Source organism: Vicugna pacos, chromosome 32 (assembly GCF_048564905.1).
Source record: "Vicugna pacos chromosome 32, VicPac4, whole genome shotgun sequence".
Classification (NCBI taxonomy): Eukaryota; Metazoa; Chordata; class Mammalia; order Artiodactyla; family Camelidae; genus Vicugna; species Vicugna pacos.
This window is the reverse complement of record NC_133018.1, coordinates 19325490-19332891: the sequence shown is the minus strand read 5'-3', so window position 1 is coordinate 19332891 and position 7402 is coordinate 19325490.

The window sequence follows — 7402 nt, the reverse complement described above, 5'->3', positions numbered from 1 at the left end:
CTCTTAGGTAGTGTTATTTTGCTCGGAGGCCAGCAGAGGGAGCAAAATTTAGTCATTCCCGATTTAGTCTTCATTTGGGGAACCTGAGTAACCAAATTTACTGTTCTATAAACAATAAAGGAAAGGAAAATTACATGAAAAGAGGAAATTTATTTTCGAGGCCCTCACAGGACATGCTAGAAATTGAATAAAATGTTTAATACTTGTGGCTTCTTTCTCCGAGGTGAGGTCCACAATAAAACATCCTTCACAGTAGTTTGCATAAGTGCTTTTACGTCCATTACCTTACTGAGCGTTTCTGTCAGGTAAATGTGTTATCTCCACACTATGTATGTAACATAAGGAGACGTAAACAGCATAGAGAGGTTAAAGGGACATGTCGCATTCACGAAGTGGTTACTGAGTGGCCAGTCCAACTAAAGACTTGACTGTTCTCTAAATCATAGAAGCAGTGGTTTCAGTGCCCCTTTAAGCATTGCATTCCACAGAGTCCTCTTTGAACACCAGAGATACCTGAAGTTCTCTCTAGTGTATGCCACAGGCGATCACGTTGAAGTTCTTTGTGTGTTACCCCGTTGTCACAATCACCATATTAGGTAGGTGTCGTTAACTTCATTTTTATAGGAAACACCTAAGACACACAGCGGGGAAGTAATCTAGTGACCTAAATCCAGATCACTCTGACCCCGGCCGGTGTCCAAGCTCTTAACCATTTTGCCTCTTTTTTTTGCCTCCCTGTTGAAGCTCTTACAAAAGCACTGATTCTCAAGAAGTTGGCTCCTATTTCTTGATTTATTCAATTACATACTGAGGGCACATGTGTATTGATTTGTTCTATGTGCTTTGGGGCCTTAGAAGAAGAGAATGACGGAATCTGCTTTAAGGAGCTTCGTGGGAGAAAGTATACGGATCCCTCTTAATCAGGAGATTTGCCAAGTGGTCTTGTGCAAAGGGCAAGGGAGCTGGGCCATACGAGCTGGTGCGCGAAGCCCCTAGGAGGGCTGGCTTCAAACTCACGGGGCCAGGGCTTTCAGCATTCACTTGGAGGGCATTTGAAGACTTCTGGAAAGAACCTTTGAGCTAATCTTTAAGGGGTAGAATTCCCATAAACAAAATGAGCCTTGGAAGGTACAGGAAACGGCAGGAGTTAAACAAGCAGGGACACTCAAGAAATGTAAGATGGTAGGAAAAAAAGACGTAAAGGGATTGCTTATTCATTGATGCTCTGAACTCTTGGCTGCTTTGCTCTAGGGTCTGAGTCTTATTTAAGGAAAGGGATCTGCTATAGATCTTCCAATGAAAAGTGACCTCACCCAAGTGGTATTTTAGGAAGAGAAATCCTAACGCAGAATTCAGAATAATTTGAGGGGAGACACTTTACGGAAGGGAGCCCAGAAAAATGGGAAGTAGTTGCTTTAAGAAGCTGCCCCATTTTTAAAATGTATTCTGTTGGGTGTGTTTGAGTGTTAAGAAGAGTGCTGGGTGGAGGACTGTGTTACTGTTTGGACTTGTCCACGCTGTGACAGGTCTCCAGGTGTGGGGAGGTGAGATCATAACCAAACCCTTGTACTTCAGGATGGACTTGGAGCAGGGTGGGGACCCGTTTCTAATCCTTGCCTGGGGTTCAGAGGAATTTGAATTGTCATGCAGGTTGCTAAAACAAGGCCAGCTCTTTGTCATCTCCTTGAGCAGGTTAAGTGGAAAGAGGGCACCGTCCTTACTAAAATACCAAATGACTGATTTCTTTTTTTTTTCCGAAAGGTTGCATGTCCTTAAGTGGTCAGAAATACAGTCTACTTTCTACCAACCAGAAACTTGCTCCTAGTTCTGTCCTTCAGCTCAGCTGGAATCATTTTGCCCTTCTGTCTCCTACTTTGTAGACTGTCATTAGCACACACAACCAACAAAGGTGTTGTAACGATTGTGTATTTGTTAGGCATGACTCAGTTCCTAAGAAATCATGTGCACACAGCCTGTGTTTTTTGTCAACATACAGGAAAGTTATTTTCCCTTCGACTTAATATATCCATTTCATTTCCTGGCATAAAGCCACTTTTAGATGCTTAGGGTTAAATTATTTTGTTAAAGAGTTTTTAAATAGTTTTTAATTATAGAGCCGTTTCTATGTTCTAAATAACGTGGAAGTCTCTGGATAAGCATGTTTTGAAAATCATCAGCAATCTAGCTAGAATTTTTACACTGGAATATTGGAGCGAAGGGGGAAAAAGTGGCAGCCGTCTTCAAGGAAATATCTTTTTTTTTTCTTTTGCTCCTAAATAATTGCACTTTGTGGGAGGGAGGTGGGGGAAATGTGAAATGAGATGAAACTACAAGAGTTCCTTCCTATTGACAAATAAAGTAATCAATAGTCTATCTAGGAAAGGAATGGAAATTTTTATTCGAGCCAACCTGAGAATTATAACTTGGGAGAGAATCTTTCAGAAAACTCTGAGGGCTGTTCCAAAATCACAAAAAGGGGTAAGGTCGGCATAGATGAGATTCTGGCGAAAGGGTACGTGCGATCAAGCCACACATCTTGGTAGAAGTTTACTGCTATTCATAAGGAAAAGATATCCATGTGCCTTTCTAAGTATGAAGAGGCTGGGTTCAAATTTTCTCCTGAAAGATCTACGTGAGGGCCAGTTCTGCCAGTTTTCCCCAGCGCACAAAATGCCTCATCCTGATCTTCGCCCTGAATTCCTTTCAGGGTGTGTTGTAGGTCACTGACTGCAGCGGCCAACGACCTGGTTCTTGTAGGAACTGGGTGGTGGGCGACATTCTTTATTTTACAATCCTCTCCCTTTCGGTCTTAATTTTGACTAAGGTTTGGGAGGCATCTCGTGACCAATTTGTCCCACGGCTCTAGGAATGCTTGTTCCCAGATCGGGTGAGGAATTTGTCGATAAGCCACCCAATGTGCTGTCACTGGATGAGGCCCTGTCCGCAGTAACAAAAGGCCTCTGGGCCTGGTGTCTTACTAGCGTGTAATGGTCCAGGAAATGGTTCCTCCTTGTTTCTCCCCAGATCTAGAGTTACACCATTACAATCATTGATCTTGTAGTTTGATCAATCGGTTCAAGTCACCTAGCCATCATCATTTTTATCAGAGGCTCACTCACACACTTGGTAATGCAAGAAACAATAATCTTGTAAAATAGATTATTAGTAATGTTAGTAATATCGCTAGTAACATGAATGAGGTCGTAAGTAATGTTATCTTCTAAGGAGTTCCATATTTGGCACCAGCTGAAAAACTGACCTTTATGTTTGCACAGGTCTTTCTGCCCCTGGGGAGGCCTGGGTAACACGCCGTGCTACACTAGGTGGGTGGGTGGTGGAGGCCCAAACTGGCAAAGAAATGTTTTGTTTAAATTTTTCTTGTCTTGCCTTAAAATAGAATTTTATTTCACTACTCCCTGTTCATAGTATCCCAAGCATGTCTTTGTCAAACACAGTTGGGTTTTGAATTCGTGGGTTTTATAATCTGGCAAACAGCCTGTCTGAAATTTTCACCTCCCGTACCCTTCTGCGGGCTGATGTGAAATGTCTAGGTGTTAGATCCAACTTTAGTCAGTTTACAATGCTGTGTCAATTTCTGGTGTACAGAGCCAACCTCTAAGACATTTTCATTTGCAATTAAATTACACTCTTTCATAAACCACTCAAAGAACAAGATAAGACACTGGATTTCTTTTTTTTTTTGATACTTGATTTGTCTTTGTTTAAAATGTTTACTTTTTAAATTGTAAGCAGAGGGAATAACAAAGCCATAAATTTGAAGGAAAAATAACCCACAGAGGAAACCCACATCGTTTTTCCTTCCTGTGGTACAGAAGTTTCTTACCAGATTATTTTCTAAACCCAAAACTTTTTCTTTCTTTCCCAAAATGGAGACTCTATTTTGTTGCTGATTATAAACATAGTACATATTTGTTTTATAAATTCAAATAAAATGATGTAAACATCCTTTATAATCACAACTTTCAGAGAGAACTTTCATTGTTCACATTTTGGTATACCCTCTTCCTGAGCAAATACACGTAACTAAGAACTTTTTATTAATGTGTTATATATGTGTGTGTTTTAACATAAGTAAGATTATATTTTACTTTCTTTGTTAGTATTTGAAATCTTAATTCTTATTATGAATGGCTGCACAGCAGCATACCATATTTTATTCAAAATTGTTTACAATATTAACAATGCTGCAGTGAACATTTTTAATAGGTGTAAATCTTTGAGTATTTGTGAAAATATGTACATGGGATGCATTATTCCTAGATTATAAATCAGGCTGAATATCTTATGTTTATTGGCAATTTTTATTTCTTCTATGAATTGTCTTTATATCCTTTGCTCATTGTCCTATTTGTTTACTTACTGGCATATAGTAATTCTTTATTTAAAAAAATAGATTTTGTTAGATATACTGCAAAATTATGTATTTAATTTGTCATGTATATTTTAACTCGTTTATGATGTTCTTTGTGGTATAGAAGTTTCAAATTCTTACAAGTCACATCCTTGAATCTTATCCTTTATGAACTGACAATTTTGGTGTGATACTGTGTTTTCCAAAAGACTATTTGTTTTGCAAATTCACTATCTGATATCCAATAATGTGGCTATTGACTGAAACTGTTATTGAAAAACTGCTTCCTCCCCAGTATTTAAATTGTGTAAGACTATCCCTCTTTACAACTCTCCAAGTTTATTTTCATGTAATTTTACTAATTACTGTCCAGATTTGGTTCAGTCTACCTTAACATATCACTATATTTTAGAATAAACTAGAAACACAATGGCATCGTTGGATTTTTTTTAACATACAGATCAAATGGGGGAAAAAAAAAACACCTAGAAAGAATGATTGTAGCAGAATGCCCCAAATATTTGATAACCCAACCAAAAGGAGAAACAGATCCTGCCAGAAACAAAAAGTTATGCACCAAATCCTTTGATTATAGCTGCAGTAATGGGGAGGTTCTATATATCAGAAATGCATTTTTTAAAACAAAATTCACAATCAACAGTCTGGCTACATTCGGGTTTTTTGTACTACAAGGAATTACTGAAAATGCAAGGCTATAACCCTGACTCAGCTTTCTGTCCCTCTGGACAGCTGAGCTTGTTCCTCCAGAAGGGTGACATCACGCCAGCCTGAGTCCTTCTTGTTTTCAGTCGTAGAGCCTCGTTCATGAGTCATAAGCAAGAATGACAAATGAAACTGGATTAGGACAGGTTGTGGGATTAGACCCGGGACCAGCTTCTCACGGGCTTCTAACAAGTGCCCTTCTGTTCTCGCCTCCTGCCTTCCATGCCTGTCCTGATGTTCACCTTGGAACCAATTACAATTCTGTTTCCTGTGTTGGTCCAGCTTCAAGTTTTTATAGGAGAATATATGGGGCCCTACTAGGTTAGGGTGATTGATATCTGGAGTGGTTTCATGACTTAGATCTGGACAGGCATGGGTAGGAGCAGAAAGTGTTGCCAACATTCATAATTGAAAGAAATGTTACGTTTCCCCGAATTCTACCTGACAGGTCTGGGACTCACAGTTCAGAGCCTCCCATTGGAGCAATCTGAGAGAGGAGGGGTCTCTCTGGCCTAGCTTAGGGCATTTGTTCTGGCTGTTTCCTCTACCCGAACTGCTTTCCCCCTGAAATCCAGTTGGCTCGGTCCCTCACCTCCTTCAAGTCTGTGCTACAAATTTCCCTTTCTCATTGAGACCACCCTGACCACCCGATTTAAAACCCCACACACTCACATGCACGCCTCCCTGGCGCTCCGAATCTCCCCTGATTCACACTCTCTTTTCTGTGGCATTTTTCACCCTTTAACGTACAATAGAATTATTTTGCTTACTGTTTATTGTCTCCTGACCCCAATTAGAATTTAAGTTCCACGGGCACAGGGATCATTTTGTCCCCTGATATGTCCAAAGAGCCTAGAACGGTGCCTGGGATGTTAGTAAATTCTGAATAAACTCTTACTGGTTAAGTGACTGGATTTGAAAGTTGGAAAATCCTACTTGTTTGTTATCTTTCAGAGATTGGCTGGCATCTTGGCAGAAAAGTGGATTCACGCACAAGATAAGAGTCTGAACTCTGTGATTTCTAAGGTCCCTTCTAACTTCTGAATTTCTGTGTTTTGTCCTCACGTAGGCTTCCTTCGCCACAAACTGCATTTCATTTTTGCTGAACCAAAGCAATTTCCTAAGCTCATTCTTTATTCAGAGCAAAATTGCCATCATACATAATACGCTTTTTAAACTTTTTTTCATTTTTCAGTTTTATTAGGTAGAATTGTTACAATTTGACTGCACGTATATACTATATTGCATGTAAAGACATATATACAATATACTGCACATTAAAAAATTTACATATAGGTACTGTTCATTATTTCTAAGAACAATTTAGAGCTTTAGCTTTTTAAACCTACATAGTTATCAAAGGAATAAAGCCAATCACAAAATAAGAATCAACAGAATGTAGTAATCCAATGATAAAGGACAGTCAAATGTGCTTACACATATTCAAGAAATCAATCACTCAGTTATAAATAATAAGTAGTTCATTTGTGTCCTTTTTTTTTGAGATTCCACATATAAGCGGTATCATATGGCATTTTTCTTTCTCTTTGTGGCTTACTTCACTTAGAATGATGATCTCCAGGTCCATCCATGTTGCTGCAAATGGCATTATTTTATTCTTTTTTTAATCACTGAATAGTATTCCACTGTGTGTATATATATATATATATATATATATATTTTAAAAATCTACTACTGTGTATATTTCAAGCAAAGTAGTATAAAGCTCTTCAGTTCTTTAACTGAGAATTCTCTTGTATCACAGAATTACTTAGTGCAATCTGTCCAGCCTAGAAAGTATGAATGATAACATGTTTTAAAATTGTTTTGAAACTCACCTATTTTGGAAATAGCTGAGATTAAAAGCAGATAACTTCCAGAATAGGGAAAAAAATAAGTGAAATAAGATAGTGTTTAACATTGGAAACCACTGGGATAACAGTGCCTAATGGTAATACTGACAAGCCAACCTAATTTTAGCACCCTAAATTTTTAAAACACTCTCCTCTTATTCATCTGGCCTAAAAAAACAGATTGGTCTTCCAAGGAATTGTTTGTCTTATGATTGGTCCAAAGTACCACATTCAAGTTTAAAGTTGTATGTTTTGTGTCACATGATTGATGTAACATCAGTTTGATAAAATTCAAAGTTGACACAAATTGAATCCTCTTCATATGAATAAGAGAGCAAATGGCATACATTTTTGTGTAGCACCTGCCATATGCAATGCACTTTTCTGAGACCCCTTTACACAAACAGGAATAAGACCTCTGTTCCTGAGAGGAAAAAGAAAGTACATGATTCAC